Source organism: Pristiophorus japonicus, chromosome 7 (assembly GCF_044704955.1).
Source record: "Pristiophorus japonicus isolate sPriJap1 chromosome 7, sPriJap1.hap1, whole genome shotgun sequence".
Lineage (NCBI taxonomy): Eukaryota > Metazoa > Chordata > Chondrichthyes > Pristiophoridae > Pristiophorus > Pristiophorus japonicus.
The window spans coordinates 93,014,776-93,033,141 of record NC_091983.1 but is presented as its reverse complement, the minus strand read 5'-3'; positions in this window follow the sequence as shown (position 1 = coordinate 93,033,141).

Below are 18,366 nucleotides of genomic sequence, written 5' to 3'. Positions count from 1 at the left end.
TTTATCTTTGATCTGTGAATAGAGAAGTCTAGACGCCATAAAACTCTACTCATGCATTTAGGTTTTATATTTTTATTAAATGCATTATTGTACAATACCAATGTGTATGAATATGCTGATGTCACTATTCATGCAAATCACAGACAATAGGATTAATAGAGTAGATAGAAACATAGAAACATAGAAAATAGGTGCAGGAGCAGGCCATTCAGCCCTTCTAGCCTGCACCGCCATTCAATGAGTTCATGGCTGAACATGAAACTTCAGTACCCCCTTCCTGCTTTCTCGCCATAACCCTTGATCCCCCGAGTAGTAAGGACTTCATCTACCTCCCTTTTGAATATATTTAGTGAATTGGCCTCAACTACTTTCTGTGGTAGAGAATTCCACAGGTTCACCACTCTCTGGGTGAAGAAGTTTCTCCTCATCTCGGTCCTAAATGGCTTACCCCTTATCCTCAGACTGTGACCCCTGGTTCTGGACTTCCCCAACATTGGGAACATTCTTCCTGCATCTAACCTGTCTAAACCCGTCAGAATTTTAAACGTTTCTATGAGGTCCCCTCTCATTCTTCTGAACTCCAGTGAATACAAGCCCAGTTGATCCAGTCTTTCTTGATACGTCAGTCCCGCCATCCCGGGAATCAGTCTGGTGAATCTTCGCTGCACTCCCTCAATAGCAAGAATGTCCTTCCTCAAGTTAGGAGACCAAAACTGTACACAATACACCAGGTGTGGCCTCACCAAGGCCCTGTACAACTGTAGCAACACCTCCCTGCCCCTTGGCCTGTGCAAGCTGGTCAAGTTGGTCTGTGCAAGCCTTCCACATTTGCAGTTCCAGAGCTTTCCAAATCCCCCCTCCTGAATAAATTTACTATTCTGTCCTGTTATGCAATGAGTCATTTATGTATATGGATCCCACCAGCTATTTCATGTTATACTTTATGTGACAGTTTTACTCTTAAGCTAAGAGCATTGTGGATTGAGATAGGGTAATGTGGTCCATGGAAATTCTTCTCTGAAGCACATTCTCTTTGACAACATTGCTTTTGTATAACCCTGCTATTTTCACTTACCAATTTCCTTACCACAACCCTGCTAACATTTCTGTATGTCGGTGCAGCATTTACATTTATTTCTAATGACAATGACCTTTGTCCAGGTCCACATTTTTCCTGTGCTGATTCTGTATAGTTATATTATTTTACTTGTATATTCTTCTTTAAATCAACCAGACTCTTCTTAAACTTATGACAGGCCCTTTAGACATTGAATTCATGTTATCTGGGACATATTGGTACGTTTGTTGTCTCCATGTCACTTTTGGGGGGGTGGGGGGATCATCCTCCCGCATACGCAGTTGCTGAGCCATTTTCAAATAAATGTGATCACTCCATAGCTGCACTGACAATGTTTTCAGCACTTAATACAGTTAAATAGCTCGTTAGCTGCTTGAAAAGGGCATATCGCTGCTTGAAAAGGGTAATAGGATCATTATTCCTGATACATCCTGATTGGTTGATTTGACCTCAAACAAAATTGCATTCTCAGAAAGTACAAGCTTGAAAAGTGCATATTCTCGTCATTTGTCACTAGGTCAAAAAAATGGAAAATGGGCATTTAATCCATTTATCAAAAGAAAAACATGATGTAATTTTAGCAATCTAAATTTGTAAATGGGAGACAATTACAAAATAGTTTGAAATATTGAATTTGGTGCATTTTTGAACAATTTCCTTTAATTGAGCTGAGAGTAGGGGTAAGATTTTACAAACATGCATTGTGGACATGGAGCCTTGCTCTCCAGGAGCGCAGGTCGAGATGTTGCAGGAACTCCCACAATTTTCCAATATGCATTCCCAATGAGTGCATTTGGAAAAATCAGCACTTAGAAATCAACATGGCAAAGGCAGCCAATTTGCATGTAACAGGAGAGGCCCAGTTTCCAAAAGGGATTATTAATATCACAATTAAAAAGATCTATATAATAAATTTGATACAAATCTATCAAATGTTCTGTCAAATATTCTTAATCCAATCAGGAAACACAATACAGATCGCTTGAATGTTACCAGTGAATTTCAATAATGAACAAACATTCCTACAGTTTTCTGCAAGTGCCTACAAGGCTGCTGCTTTTGCAACAAGCAACTGTTGATTGATGATAAGGAGAGATAGGTATCACCACAATCATATGGAACTGTGCTGCAGAGGAGCAGTAGAAAATGGGAACTTTAAAATTTGTTGTTGTTAGCAAATTATGCGTTCCTTTTTTGTATCTTTAAATTAAAAATCTAAAAAAAGGAAAACAGAAATATGTATCTGCAAATTTATCTCCAACAGTATAACCCAAGCTGTAATCTCTTCCCACCCCAATCTCCCTAAAACACTTTTATATATTTGAAAATTGAAGGTATTTGATCTTCTTTATGACTATGATGCAACTACACAAATACAATTGTGATACTGAACTTAGCAACAATTGTGATAACTAATACCATGCATTATTCCACTGTGATATCATTCTGTCCAAAATTTGAGGGCTTTAAAAATTAAACAGAAATAAAGGAAAAATTGCAATACATAAATAAATTATAGCTACAGTGAACTCCTCTGGAGTCTAAAGCAATAAAGAAATGAAACGCATACCCCTGATTTATCTTTACTTTGCCAGATCATCATTCCCACCACCTCCACTGTACTTTAAGATATTCACTTTCATGACAGTATTGCAGTCCATATTTTCAGCGGTCTGGGACTCTGCTTTGTATCTGGTTGGCTGATTTTGACACATTATGAATCTAATAATAATAGGAATGCCTTTTCATAGTAGATTCTGCCTAGGTACAAAGCACACAGGTTAAAGTGGTACTAATAGTATAAAAGTACTTAAAGTAAATGATTAGTTACTAAGTTATAGCGCTACCGATGGTGAAGATCCCAGACACCCATCAGAAGATTAAACAATTAGGATTCAATTTTCAATTATCACCAACATCATAACTGAGAGTGGTGCTCATCTTTGCAAAGGGGACTTGTTGAAAAAAAGAAAGCTGTGGTCATGCATCAATTGGTGCTAATTTGACTGAAAGATTCACCCTCCACTTCCAGCATTCAATCAAGCAGTTCTTAAATTACAACTGAGTGCACCTGCACATTCATGACTCATTTTTTCCTTATTTATTGTAGGTGCTATTCATTATTATCTTCAAAGGGTTATGTAGGTAAAAGCTAGAGTGACCACACCACAGATGATGGTTGTCAGATGACAATATAAGTCTGAGGCCTTTATAGAATAATAAAACTATAAAATAGAAGTATGCAGGCTATTAAGCTCAGACATTGAACACAGAATGCAAGGACACATCATCATCATAGGCAGTCCCTTGGAATCGAGGAAGACTTGCTTCCACTCCTGAAGTGAGTTCTTTGATGGCTGAACAGTCCAATACGGGAGCCACAGACTCTGCACAGGTGGGACAGATAGTCGTTGAGGGAATGGGGTGGATGGGACTGGTTTGTTGCATGCTCTTTCCGCTGCCTGCACTTGATTTCTGCATGCTCTCAGCGTTGAGACTCGAAGTGCTCAGCGCCCTCCCGGATGCACTTTCTCCACTTAGGGCGGTCTTAGGCCAGGGACTCCCAGGTGTCAGTGGGGATGTCGTACTTTATCAGGCAGGCTTTGAGGGTGTCCTTGTAACATTTCCGCTGCCCACCTTTGGCTTGTTTGCCGTGAAGGAGGCCCGCATAGAGCACTTGCTTTGGGAGTCTCATGTCTGGCATGTGAACTATGTGGCCTGCCCAGCGAAGCTGATCAAGTGTGGTCAGTGCTTCAATACTGGGGATGTTAGCCTGGATGTGGACGCTGATGTTGGTGTGCCTGTCCTCCCAGAGGTTTTGTAGGATCTTGCGGAGACATTGTTGGTGATATATCTCCAGTGACTTGAGGTGTCTACTGTACATGGTCCATGCCTCTGAGCCATACAGGAGGGCAGGTATTACTACAGCCCAGTAGACCATGAGCTTGGTGATAGATTTGAGAGCCTGGTCTTCAAACACTCTTTTCCTCAGGTGGCCAAATGCTGCACTGGTGCACTGGAGGTGGTGTTGAATCTCCTCATCAATGTCTGCTTTTGTTGATAAGAGACTCCCGAGGTATAGGAAATGGTCCATGTTGTCGAGGGCCGCGTTGTGGATCTTGATGACTGGGGGGCAGTGCTGTGCCGCGAGGACAGGCTGGAGGAGGACTTTTGTCTTATAGATGTTTAGCATAAGGCCCATGCTTTCATTTGCCTCAGTAAATACGTCGACTATATCCTGGAGTTCAGCCTCAGAATGTGCGCAGATGCAGGCGTCATCTACCTATTGTCGCTCAACAACAGAGGTTGGAGTGATCTTGGACCTGGCCTGGAGGCGGCATAGGTTAACAGCTTCTCACTGGTTCTGTAGTTTAGTTCCACTCCAGAGGGGAGCTTGTTGATTGTGAGGTGGAGCATGGCATCGAGGAAGATTGAGAAGAGGGTTGGAGCGATTACGCAGCCCTGTTTGAGGACGTGGATTGGGTCTGTAATGGATCCGTTGGTAAGGATCATGGCCTGCATGTTGTCGTGGAACAGGCGAAGGATGTTGACAAACTTTTGGGGGCATCCGAAACGGAGGAGGGCGCTCCATAGATCCTCACGGTTGACAGGGTCAAAGGCCTTTGTAAGATCAAAGAAAGCCATGCATAAGGGCTGGCGCTGTTCCCTGCATTTTTCCTGCAGCTGTCGCGCTGCAAAGATCATGTCCATTGTGCCCCATAGGGGATGAAATCTACACTGTGACTCCGGGAGGAGCTCCTCGGCCACAAGGAGAAGACGGTTGAGGAAAACTCTAGCGACAGCTTTCCCAGTGGATGACAGCAGGGAGATTTCCCTGTAATCTCCGCAGTCGGACTTGTCCCCTTTTTTAAAGATAATCACAATCACTGCAGCTGAGATCTCCCGGCATGCTCGCCTCCCTCCAGATGAGAGAGATGAGGTCATGTATCTGCACCAACAGCGTCTCTCCACCATACTTTAGCGCCTCAGCAGGGATTCCATCCCCACCCGTAGCCTTGTTGTTCTTGAGCTGTTTTATGGCTTTTCCTACCTCGTGCAACATTGAAGTTTCACTGAGGTGGTGGCGGGTCCATGCTGCGGGGTGGAGTCGAGAATACTCGAGTCAAAGGCAGAATCTCGATTGAGGAGATCTTCGAAGTGCTCCTTCCAGCGGGCTCTGACTGCCTCAGTGTTCTTGGTGAGTGTTTCCCCGTTCTTGGCCAGTAGTGTGGTGGGGCCTTGGGAGTTTGGTTCGTAGATGGCCTTAACTGCGATGAAGAATCCTCGCACATCATGGCTGTCGGTCCGTTGTTGTATCTCCTATGCTTTCTCCATCCACCACCTGTTCTTTAGGTCCCGGGTTTTTTATTGGAACTCAGCCTTGAGCTGCCTGTAATGTTGCTTTGCTGCTCCGAGTTGTTGCTTGAGGCTCAGAAATGCTCTGCACTTGCAATCTATTAGTTCTTGGATCGCCTGATCATTCTCATCAAACCAGTCCTGGTGTTTTCTGGTTGAGTGACCAAGTGTCTCTTCACAGGCAGTGGTTATGGAGGCCTGGAAGGCAGACCAAGGGCTGTGGGTATTCAACATCTCAGGGTCATCAGGCACACCAGGTTAGCTGTGAGGCGATGGCTGTATAGGACTCTCTCAGCTGGGTCTTTAAATGCCCCGACATTGACTTTTTTGCAGCACTGCTTCTACTGTCCCCTCTGCTTTGGGGCTATGTTAATGTCGATGATGGATCTGATTAGGCGCTGGTCCGTCCAGCAGTCATCAGTTTCTGTCATGGCGTGGATGATGCACACATCCTTTTGATCCCTGGCTCGGACGATGACATAGTCGAGCAGGTGCCAGTGTTTGGAGCGAGGGTGTTGCCACGATGCCTTGTATTTGTCCTCTGGTGGAACAGGGTGTTGGTGATGAGAAGTTCATGTTGTAGACATTTTGTCAGGAGTAGGGTACCGCTGGAGTTGGCTTTCCCTACCCTCTCTCTGCCAATCACGCCTCCCCAGAGAGCTGTGTCTTTGCCGCCCCTGGCATTGAAGTCACCTAGGAGGATCAGTTTATCGCCCGTGGGGATGCGGGACAGGGATATTTTGAGGTTGGAATAAAAACCCTCTTTGGTCTCATCCGTTGCATCGAGTGTTGGGGCATACATACTGATGATTGTGGCGCATTGGTTCCGGGATAGGGTGAGTCAAAGAGTCAAGAGACGTTCGCTAACCTCACAGGGGGAGTCTGTGAGGCGGTCGACCAGCTCATTTTTGATGGCGAAGCCGACTCTGTGAAGGCGGCGTTCCTCCTCTGGTTTTCCTTTCCAGAAAAAGGTGTAACCTCCATCTTGTTCCTTGAGCTGGCCTTCCCCTGCCCACCGGGTCTTGCTTAGGGTGGCGATGTCGATGTCAAAGCGTATAAGTTCCCGGGCAACTATGGCGGTGCGACGTTCTGGCCTGTCGCTGTTGGAGTTGTCCATGAGGATCCTGACGATCCAGGTACCGAACTTCATGCTAACGGAGTGGAAGATGCCTGTGCGTGAGTTCTTTAAATGTGGGGTGGCCATTGCACACCGGCCACCACACGGGCTTAGCTGAGCAAGGTCTTGGTCCAGTGGCAAGGGGGTCCAAGACGACTGGAGACCAGGCACTGCTATTTGAGCCTAATTGCCTATGGCGAGGTGTTGGCCGCAAGCTCGGCACCGAGTAGCGCCCTTGATGGTAGGGGCCCGAGACTTGGGCAGGCATTGGGAAGGTCAGTTGTCCGATGGAGTTCTGAGTGGGAAGTCAGCAAGGAGTGGGAGGGTGGAAGAGTCATAGCGGTGATGCTCATCAGTAGAAGAGGCCAGGTCACCAGTGGGGAAGGAGAGGTCCAGCTGTCGACGAGGAGAGGGTGTAGGCCCACCGTTGGAGGGATGAGAGCCCGCCGCTGGAGGGGTGTAGGCCCGCCGCAAGAGAGGCGGGGGGAGGTGATGTCCCGGTCGCCTGGTCGGAGGCACACCTGCTCGCCAGGCGTCGTCGTGAGTAACCCGGTTTCAAATGACTTAAAATTATGCTAATAAAACACACCAAACTATTTTCTAGTTAGATTGAGGTACAGTATTCAATTCCTTAATAAAAAATTTTTTAAAGAAAATATTCTTGAAAGTTCCTCCACATTGTTTAAAATTTCTCCAGAGATTTTAAACATTTCTCCAAGTTGTTTAAACACTTCTCCCGATGTTTTAAAAGTTTTCCCAAATTGTTTAAAAGTTTCCCAAGTTGATTAAAAGTTTAAAATGTTACAATTCTAACATTCAATAGCATTGATCAAAATTAGAGATTAGAAGATTTTTTTCTCACAAGAGGTGGGAGCATATTCATGGCTGAATAGTTATGCACAGATATAGCAAGTTTTTGTAGGCCAAACAGTATTTTCTTGTTCTAAACGTTTTTGTATTTTTAGGTCATATTCATTTTTGTGTTTGCATGTCATATATATGTAGCAGATGACTAGCAAGGCTATGACTCATGAAAAATGATCCTACAATTTTAGCAACGGAATCCATCATTGGCAAGTTCAGCTTATTGAATGGCGGAGCAGGCTAGAGGGGCCGTATGTATTACTCCTGTTCCTATTTCTTATGTTCTTATGTTCTTATTATTTCCCAAGGTGCTTCACAGAGTTGTAAGGAAAATATAATGCTGAGCCAAAGAAGTGGCTATTAGGAAGGCCAACCAAAATCTTGGGAGACAAGCTGAATTTTGATACCGATCTTAAAGGAAGAGAAGGAGATGGACAGATGGAGAGAATTAGGTCAGCCTTGGCTCAGTTGGTAGCACTCTTGTCTCTGAGTCAGAAAGTTGTGGGTTCAAGTCCCACTCTAAAGACTTGAGCAGAAAAATCTAGGTTGACACTGCAGTGCAGTACTAAGGCACTGTTGGAGGTATCATCTTTCGGATGAGATAAGGCCCCGTCTGCTCTCTCAAGTGAATATAAAAGATCCCATGGCACTATTTTGAAGAAGAGCAGAGGAGTTATCCTCGGAGTCCTAGCTAATATTTATCCCTCAATCAACATCACTAAAACAGATTATCTGGTCATTATCACATTGCTATTTGTGGGAGCTTTCTGTGCACAAATTGTCTGCTGTGTTTCCTACATTACAACAGCAATTTCACTTCAAAAAAACATCTACTTCATTGGCTCTAAAAATGCCTTGGGACGTCCGGTTGTCGTGAAAGGCGCTATATAAATGCAAGTCTTTATTTTCTTTAGGGATAGATTTCCAGAGCATGGGGCTTAGGTGGCTTAAGACACAGCCACCAATGGTGGGGCAAAAGGAGGGAGGGATACACGAAAGCTCAGAGAAAGAGCACTGTGGAGTGGGGTCGTAACGCTACAGAAGATTACAGAGAAATGGAGTGGCGAGGCCATGAAAGGGTTTAAGCATGAAGTAAGAATATTAAATTGGAGGACCAAGAGCTAACTTAGGTCAGCAAGGACAGGACTGATGGGTGAGCAAGACAGTGAAGGATAGGATGTTTTAGATGAGCTGAAGTTTACAGAGTGTGGAGGATGGAAGACCAGCCAGGGGAGCATTGGAATAGTTGAGTCTGGAATTGACAAAGACATGGATGGGGCTTTCAGTCAAAGTTGGGCTGAGATCAGGGCAGGGGTGGGCATTGGGAAAGTTGGATGGTCAGCAGTTTAGTGGGAATGGGGTTGAAGGAACAGTAGATGGGCCTCATGGATGAATTGAGCTTGGAGTTGGCATGGGGGAAGATAAGGGTGAAACAAGAGAGATTTGGGGTTCAGTGCTGTGGTTGGAGGGACTGGGGAGAGATTTGACTTGGCGGGCAAGAGGAGGGGAGAAAGTAGCAAAGGCAGTTGGAGAAATGGTCTTTATTTTGGTGACAAAGAAATCCGTCACTTGTTGTTAGAGATGAGGGTGATGGGTCAGGGGAGAGGGGCTTAAGGAAGTGGCTGGTAGTGGAGAAAAGAAGCTGGGTGTCATCTTTGTTCTGCTGGATGATCCCAAAGGAGTAGGCAGTTTTAGCAGAGGAGTGTAAAGCTTGGTACAGCTTGATGTAGTCCAGATAGATCTGGTGACAAATGGCTAAGTCAGTTGTGAAATAAATATGCTCAAGTAGTCCAAAGCCGTGTAGACCACTGAATGATGAGGATGATGTGCTTCATATTAAACTCTATTTCCGACAATATAGGGGAGGTGTGGCTGGGTTGTCTGCCAAGAGCAGCTCCTTAGCATTTAAGACAGACCTGCATGTTTATGCCAGAAAAACAGAAGCTGCTGCAAAATTTCCTCTTAACTTCAAATGCAAACACTACACTACTGCTGTAATATCTTGTTTAGAATGGAAACTGGCAAGTAAACCCAACAATGGCACCTTAGTCAAATCAACAAACCATTTCAGAACTTGGTATCAGAGCGAAAATAAGATGCATAGATTGAGGAGCAATCTAAGAAGAAAAATCAGAACAGCTCAATCTAATGATTTAGATCAGCCTACATCAGAGCATAAAGGCAGAATATTGAAGTGGTATTCATGCTATTGATTTTTTTAATGCTTAGCAAAAAGATTTCATGTAGATGTTTAGAATAGTACTGATTCTAGTTACATTCTTGTTGGTTGACTGTGCATGGAAAATATTTTTGAAAATTCTAATTCAAAAGGCATGAAAACAGTTTCCAAACAAACAATACTGTACATTGTGGGCCGCCCCGACCTGTGTGAGAACACCACCGCAGTTCGGGGCTATAAATAGAGCTGGAGCGCCGGGCCCTGGAACATTGTGGACCGCCCCGACCTGTGCGAGAACACCACCGCAGTTCGGGGTGTGCCACTGAAGATTCCAGTGCGAGCTGACACAAATGTGCAACGCCTTCGAGGTGGGCGACTGGGTGACGTCATCAGGACCCAGGTCACCGTTTGGAGCATGGGCAGGAACATCGGCAGGGCCCTGATACAGCAGAGGAGTGGGAAGGTCGTGGCGGACTTGCGACGAGTGATCGGGATGGAGGAGCGATGAGGGATCGTGGCTGAGATTTGGTGGGTGATTGTGGTGGAGGTTCTGTGAATGTTTGGTGCGGAGGTGCGACGGAAGATCGTGGCAGAGGTGCGGCAAGTGTTTTTTGTAGCAGAGGAGTGGTGAGGGATGGTGGCGGAGATGCGGCAAATGTTTGTGGCGGCGGAGCGGCGAGAAATCGTGGCGGGGGTGCGGTGAATGAGGGGACGGGGCCCAGAAGAGCCGAAGGCCCAGGGGCATCACAGGTCAGCCCACACTGCGATGTGTGCGCACTAGGTCCGTGCAGCAGAGCAGGTCTCCAGTCGTCCTGGTTGAACCTTGCCTCTGGATAAAGGCCTAGCTGTCAAGCCCGTGTGGTGACTGGTGTGCAAATGTCACCACACCTTAAAAAAATCCACGCACAGGCATCTTCCACCCCCCCTCAATTGGAGTTCAGGACTGGAACATCGGGTCCTTCATTGAAACATCTGTGAACTCATGTGAAAACAAGTCGTCCTCATTCGAGGGACCGCCTATGATGATGACTGTACAATAGCAAAGAAAAACTCATATTAATCAGGCAACACAGAATGTATTCAAGTCATATGTAATACAATAATATTAATGAAGAATGTGTTGAATCACGGGCCCAAAATTCAGTAAGGCTGGAAAGCTGGTGCTCCCCCTCACCTTTTTGTGACCATTAGTGCCAAAATTTTTTCATGGCTGGGCCACCCCATTTTCGACTCCAAAAGTGAACAAATGGGTTACAGCGCTAATGAACCCTTCCAAAGTGGATTTTTCAGTGGTGTGACTGTCTTAATTTGATTGTTATCACCACTGAGAAATTCAGCATGCAGGTAAGGGTTTCTAACAGCCAGCTGCTTCCTGGCCTTTTTAAAGGCCAGGGTTTGCAGCAAGGTCCTGAGGGGGGGGAAGGAGTTTGGAAGGATTACTGGTGTAAGAGGTGCAAGGGGAGCCAACAGGTTCACTGATAGGGAGCAGGAGACATTGATGGACGGTGTGGAGGACAGAATAATACAGTTTCCTGAGGTGGGGAGACCTGGCAGACAGGCAGTACATAATGCATGGAGGGAGATTGCAGGGGAGGTGTGAGGCACCTCCATATATGTGAGGATGCACCCTCCCAGGAGGGTTCCGGGCCGTCTGCACCCGGCCCTTCCAGGGTGGCGATGGGTTGACAGCTCCTAGCTCTGGGGCGACGGGGATCCTCCTTCTCCTCCTCCTCGGGCGTTTCTGCTGGCTCGACCTCCAGCGGCTGTCTCCCCATGATGACCAGGTTGTGCAGCGTGCAGCAGACTACGACGATCATGGAGACGCATTGAGAGTACTGCAAGGTGCCACCAGAGCGGTCCAGGCACCGGAACCACTGCTTAAGGATGCCTATGCACTGCTCGATGATGCACTTGGTGGCACAATTAGCATTATTGTAGGCATGCTCTGGCACTGTCCTGGAGTTCCGCAGAGGAGTGATCAGCCAAGTGGACAGGGAATATCCCTTGTCCCCAAAGCAGCCATCCGCAATCCTGATTCGGGCCAATGAAGACGGCGGGCACACTGGGTTGGCGCAGAAGGAACGAATCATGGCTGCTGCCTCCCTTGCCCGCTGCCTGTCTGTACGGTACTGATGGTGAGGCCTTCTCCTGCTTCTGACCAGGCGTCGTCCTCCCAACACTCCTCCCATCCTCAGGGTGAACCCTGCCAAGCAAGTCTCTGCAGCCCACAGGCCTCCACTAAAGAATCAGACCTGAAAGTTGTACAAAAGTACAGGGGTATGTGCAAACCTCTAAGCAGCACTCAGAAGGTTGAATAGAACCAAAACAATTAATAAAATTATATGAAAAGATAAATACTGTGCATGCTGGAAAATGAAATAATACATTAATAGTTAATAAAACTATATCAAAAGATAAATACTGCGGATGCACGCTGGAAAATGAAATAAAAACAATAAGTAATAAAACTTTTTACCTACCAAAGGGCCCCAGCGGTGTCGAGTTCGAGCACCGCATCGAAAACCTCGCGGGGGCACAGCTGGGAAAAGTTCTACCTTTTTCTTGGTGAATTTCGCTGTGATAATCCCTCTCCAGCGGCCTGCCGCTACAGAGCTCACCGCTGGAAACTTACCTTTACAGCGGCTTCACTGCGCCGTTTCCAGCTGAATATGGCTCGGGGAGGGAAAAGTACCCGACCGCAGCGGCCGATCGATTTTTTTCGATTGACCGCCCAAACTTCGGGGGTGGTGAATTTCGGGCCCCACATATTTGAAAGTACTTCCGTTCATAAACTAGAGGGCAGAATTTCCATTGGACTTAACTTAGCTTCTCAGCATAAATCCAGTGGGCGGGAGGTAGGGGAATTCTTTGGGAACTGCTCTGCTGGCTTCCACTGTCACTTCCAGGAATTTTTTATCAGGAGATGACAAGGAACGTAGACTATAAGTGGGTATAGTCCGAGGAAATGCAAATGATGGTAACATGTCATCCAACATATATCCTGCCATTAGTGCCCCGGTAGCATTGCATCCTAGGCATCTCAATGTGTTCCTGCTATCCATTGTTGTATGGCATGAGGGGTGATTGATTCAACTCCTCAAACCTTTTCATCTGTCCTGGAGGCAGCTGGCTCAGTTACACTCAGTTCGGCACTCAGGCCTCCCACAATGATTGTCCACCTTCCCTCAAACTGAGCTCCCAAGAACCTGACCACATTATTCAAATTACTCTGAACTCAGAAAATGTTTCAAGGGTGGGCCATTGGCGCAGCTGGAATTCCTGCTCCGCTGAAGATGTGCGGTGATTCCACCAAAGTGGGAATCCTGGTCCATATATTCTACAATAATGGGAACAACTGATTAAAGAGAATACAAATATAGGGCTAGATGTTAGCTCAGAGGCAGGGAGGGAGCAGGGAACTGTTTTGAGATCAGGAAATCTGTAAGGCTACCTGTTGGGCAGGAAATTCTGCAACAGAAGACCACAGCTGAGCTGGGCTGAGAGCGGGTAGGTACAATGGGGGGAGGAGAGATCGTGGGGTGGGGGTGTGATCATGGAAGTGGGCAGATGGTGGTTTGGAGGTCTAATTGTGGGGGGGTGGGTTACTACGTTGTTTGTTGGGTCTGGAGGAATCACTCCTGCTCCTCCTGGCCCATAAGCAGGGCTGTAAAGGCATTTACCTCATGGATTCAGTGCTCCTCGTCTCCTTTCACCTGCCAGATTTCCCGAGGCCTGCAAAGCCCGGCCAACTGTGGTTAAAAATAAGGCGCATTAAAATATTTAAATGACAAACCTACCTCCTGCAAGTGGATTGATCACCTACTCCTCATCCCATCTATGTTAAAACCGGAATTAAGCAGGTTGGGTTCCGATTTCCAATTTTAGCTTTTTAACCTCCCACCCAAACCAAAATGGGTGGATTAAAATTTCCACCATAAAATCTACTGCGTAAATCTTAGAATTTGTTATATGCTCAATCATCCTTTATGGCCTCAAATTGAAGATCTGTGCCTCACTGCAATAGAATGAAATTGAGTAAACACATGTTCAGAACTGGAAATAATGGGGGAGAAATTGATTATTGTCCCATTTGGGGGCCAGTAAATTTTGAAAGGTGGGAAACTTATCACCAGGCATTAATGTTTCCCCGCTCTCAGAAAATTGGCTTTAGCGCTCCAGGAAGAAAGTGGATTGCTAAATCAAGTACTTCACTTCCTTCTTGGAGCGCTAACGGGGCACACATTTCAGCAGCGCTGCACACTGGGCCGTACAATGCTACTGCTACAGGCTCTGCAATTAAAGAATCACCTACCTGGACTACCAAGGGAGCGGCGGACCCACGTAAACAGCTCGGCACTCACGCAGAGTGCTGGGCTGAACAATCGCGGGCAGGACCCTGCGATGAAAACAAGGGAAACGTCAGCAGCAAAGATAGTTTTTTACTTACCTCGGCCACCTCGCCATCCCGGTACTGGCCGGCCATCTGATCCATGCCTCCTGCAGCTACCGATATTTTCGCCTGGCGCTGCTGCAGGGGGCGAAAGTGAATTTTGGGTTCGGGGCACCAATGGGGCGATGCGCATGGCGATGACGTCACAATCTCTGACCGCCGGTGCTAAACTCCCACCCAATATGTCAGCGCCACGCCCGGTCGCAAACACATTTGCGCCCCATTAGCGCCCCCTGAGGGTGCTAAAAGGAGGCGCAAATGCACCCAGTTTCTGGGCCAATGTTTTGACTATTGGAGATTAGAATAAACTCATAAAATTTGCTACTTATGTTTGGTCTGTACTGTGGTAAAATGGCCTAGCAATCCCGGCCTCCCCGGGTCAGTTTGGAGTGTGTATGGACCCGGGGAGGCCCCGCAAAAGCTAGTTTTCAGCGCACAATGCGCATGTGCTGAAAACCGGCTTTTCCACTCTGGCTTGACAGATCGTGGGCAAGGTTGCAGTATTTACCCATATCTTGCCCAGCGGATAGATTAGAAACATAGAAACATAGAAAATAGGTGCAGGAGTAGGCCATTCGGCCCTTCGCGCCTGCACCGCCATTCAACAAGATTCATGGCTGAACACCCACCCCAGCAAACGCCCCCTCCACACCCCCCGACCCCCCCCCCAGCCGCAAGGACCACATCCAACTCCCTCCCGAACACATCCAATGAACTGGCATCAACAACTCTCTGTGCAGGGAACTCCACAGGCCAACAACTCCCCGAGTGAAGAAGTCTCTCCCAATCCCAGCCCCAAACAGCCCACCCCCCATCCCAAGACCCTGCCCCACCCCCCGGCTCCGGACCCACCCAACACTGGGAACACTCCCCCCGCACCCAACCCACTCCATCCCGTCAGAATCCTTCCCAAATGCCGAACACCCCCGGATGTCGAGCTCCCAGCCCCGGACACCCCGGAGCCATGCCCCCGCGACGCCAACCACACCACATCCACCAACTGCCATCTGCACAGTCAACCCATCCACCCCACTCTGAACACTCCCCGCACCGAGGCACAGAGCCCCCAGGCCCGCCCTCCAACACACTTCGCCCCCCCCAGCCCTCCGCTGTAATGTGGCCCCTCCTGTCCCCCGCACTGGGTTTCTCCACCCCCCACCTCCACCACTCTCCCCTCCATCCCCCGCCCCCCGTCTCCCCTCATCTTCCCTCTGCCTCCCCGCACAGGCTCCTATATTGGGGGCGGTAACCTTCTGGGGCCAGGAATTTTAGCCCCCAAAGTGGAAGTCCTGCTCCCGCCGCAGAATTGGCCTTACCACCCCTCAATGGAAGCGGAGTGCAATTTTCCACACTCCACTTCCTTTGGGGGCAGTTACCGGGGCACGACTGGATGCTCCTGTGACAGTTGGAGCTGGTGCTCTCCACTCTGTCCTGTGACAGTTGGAACTGGTGCTCTCCACTCTCTGTCCTGTGACAGTTGGAACTGGTGCTCTCCACTGTCTGTCCTGTGACAGTTGGAACTGGTGCTCTCCACTCTCTGTCCTGTGACAGTTGGAACTGGTGCTCTCCACTCTCTGTCCTGTGACAGTTTGAACTGGTGCTCTCCACTCTCCCGTCCTGTGACTGTTGGAGCTGGTGCTCTCCACTCTCCCATCCTGTGACAGTGGGAACTGGTGCTCTCCACTCTCCCGTCCTGTGACAGTGGGAACTGGTGCTCTCCACTCTGTGCTGCGACAGTTGGAGCTGGTGCTCTCCACTCTCCCGTCCTGCGACAGTTGGAGCTGGTGCTCTCCACTCTCCCGTCCTGTGACAGTTGGAACTGGTGCTCTCCACTCTCTCGTCCTGTGACAGTTGGAACTGGTGCTCTCCACTCTCTGTCCTGTGACAGTTGGAACTGGTGCTCTCCACTCTCCCGTCCTGTGACAGTTGGAACTGGTGCTCTCCACTCTCCCGTCCTGTGACAGTTGGAACTGGTGCTCTCCATTCTCCCGTTCTGCGACAGTTGGAACTGGTGCTCTCCACTCTCCCATCCTGTGACAGTTGGAACTGGTGCTCTCCATTCTCCCGTTCTGCGACAGTTGGAACTGGTGCTCTCCACTCTCCCGTCCTGTGACAGTTGGAACTGGTGCTCTCCACTCTCTGTCCTGTGACAGTTGGAACTGGTGCTCTCCACTCTCCCGTCTTGTGACAGTTGGAACTGGTGCTCTCCACTCTCCCATCCTGTGACAGTTGGAACTGGTGCTCTCCACTCTCTCTCCTGTGACAGTTGGAACTAGTGCTCTCCACTCTCCCGTCCTGTGACAGTTGGAACTGGTGCTCTCCACTCTCTCTCCTGTGACAGTTGGAACTAGTGCTCTCCACTCTCTCATCCTGTGACAGTTGGAACTGGTGCTCTCCACTCTGTCCTGTGATAGTTGGAACTGGTGCTCTCCACTCTCTGTCCTGCGACAGTTGGAACTGGTGCTCTCCACTGTCTGTCCTGTGACAGTTGGAACTAGTGCTCTCCACTCTCTCATCCTGTGACAGTTGGAACTAGTGCTCTCCACTCTCTCATCCTGTGACAGTTGGAACTGGTGCTCTCCACTCTCTGTCCTGTGACAGTTGGAACTAGTGCTCTCCACTCTCTCATCCTGTGACAGTTGGAACTAGTGCTCTCCACTCTCCCGTCCTGTGACAGTTGGAACTGGTGCTCTCCACTCTCTCTCCTGTGACAGTTGGAACTGGTGCTCTCCACTCTCTCTCCTGTGACAGTTGGAACTAGTGCTCTCCACTCTCCCGTCCTGTGACAGTTGGAACTGGTGCTCTCCACTCTCTCTCCTGTGACAGTTGGAACTAGTGCTCTCCACTCTCTCATCCTGTGACAGTTGGAACTGGTGCTCTCCACTCTGTCCTGTGATAGTTGGAACTGGTGCTCTCCACTCTCTGTCCTGTGACAGTAGGAACTGGTGCTCTCCACTCTCCCGTCCTGTGACAGTTGGAACTGGTGCTCTCCACTCTCTGTCCTGTGACAGTAGGAACTGGTGCTCTCCACTCTCCCGTCCTGTGACAGTTGGAACTGGTGCTCTCCACTCTCCCGTCCTGTGACAGTTGGAACTGGTGCTCTCCACTCTCTGTCCTGTGACAGTAGGAACTGGTGCTCTCCACTCTCTGTCCTGTGACAGTAGGAACTGGTGCTCTCCACTCTCTGTCCTGTGACAGTAGGAACTGGTGCTCTCCACTCTCTGTCCTGTGACAGTAGGAACTGGTGCTCTCCACTCTCTGTCCTGTGACAGTAGGAACTGGTGCTCTCCACTCTCTGTCCTGTGACAGTAGGAACTGGTGCTCTCCACTCTCCCGTTCTGCGACAGTTGGAACTGGTGCTCTCCACTCTCCCGTCCTGTGACAGTTGGAACTGGTGCTCGCCACTCTCTGTCCTGTGACAGTAGGAACTGGTGCTCTCCACTCTCCCGTCCTGTGACAGTTGGAACTGGTGCTCTCCACTCTCCCGTTCTGCGACAGTTGGAACTGGTGCTCTCCACTCTCTGTCCTGTGACAGTAGGAACTGGTGCTCTCCACTCTCTGTCCTGTGACAGTAGGAACTGGTGCTCTCCACTCTCCCGTTCTGCGACAGTTGGAACTGGTGCTCTCCACTCTCCCGTCCTGTGACAGTTGGAACTGGTGCTCGCCACTCTCTGTCCTGTGACAGTAGGAACTGGTGCTCTCCACTCTCCCGTCCTGTGACAGTTGGAACTGGTGCTCTCCACTCTCTGTCCTGTGACAGTAGGAACTGGTGCTCTCCACTCTCCCGTCCTGTGACAGTTGGAACTGGTGCTCTCCACTCTCCCGTCCTGTGACAGTTGGAACTGGTGCTCGCCACTCTCTCTCCTGTGACAGTTGGAACTGGTGCTCTCCACTCTCTGTCCTGTGACAGTTGGAACTGGTGCTCGCCACTCTCCCGTCCTGTGACAGTTGGAGCTGGTGCTCTCCACTCTCCCGTCCTGTGACAGTTGGAACTGGTGCTCGCCACTCTCTCTCCTGTGACAGTTGGAACTGGTGCTCTCCACTCTCTGTCCTGCGACAGTTGGAACTGGTGCTCTCCACTCTCCCGTCCTCCGACAGTTGGAACTGGTGCTCGCCACTCTCTCGTCCTGTGACAGTTGGAACTGGTGCTCTCCACTCTCTCTCCTGTGACAGTAGGAACTGGTGCTCTCCACTCTCCCGTCCTGTGACAGTTGGAACTGGTGCTCTCCACTCTCTCTCCTGTGACAGTTTGAACTGGTGCTCTCCTGTCCTGAAAACTCTTGCGCCTTGTAAAAGCAGGCGCATAGCCTATTTTTACAGGC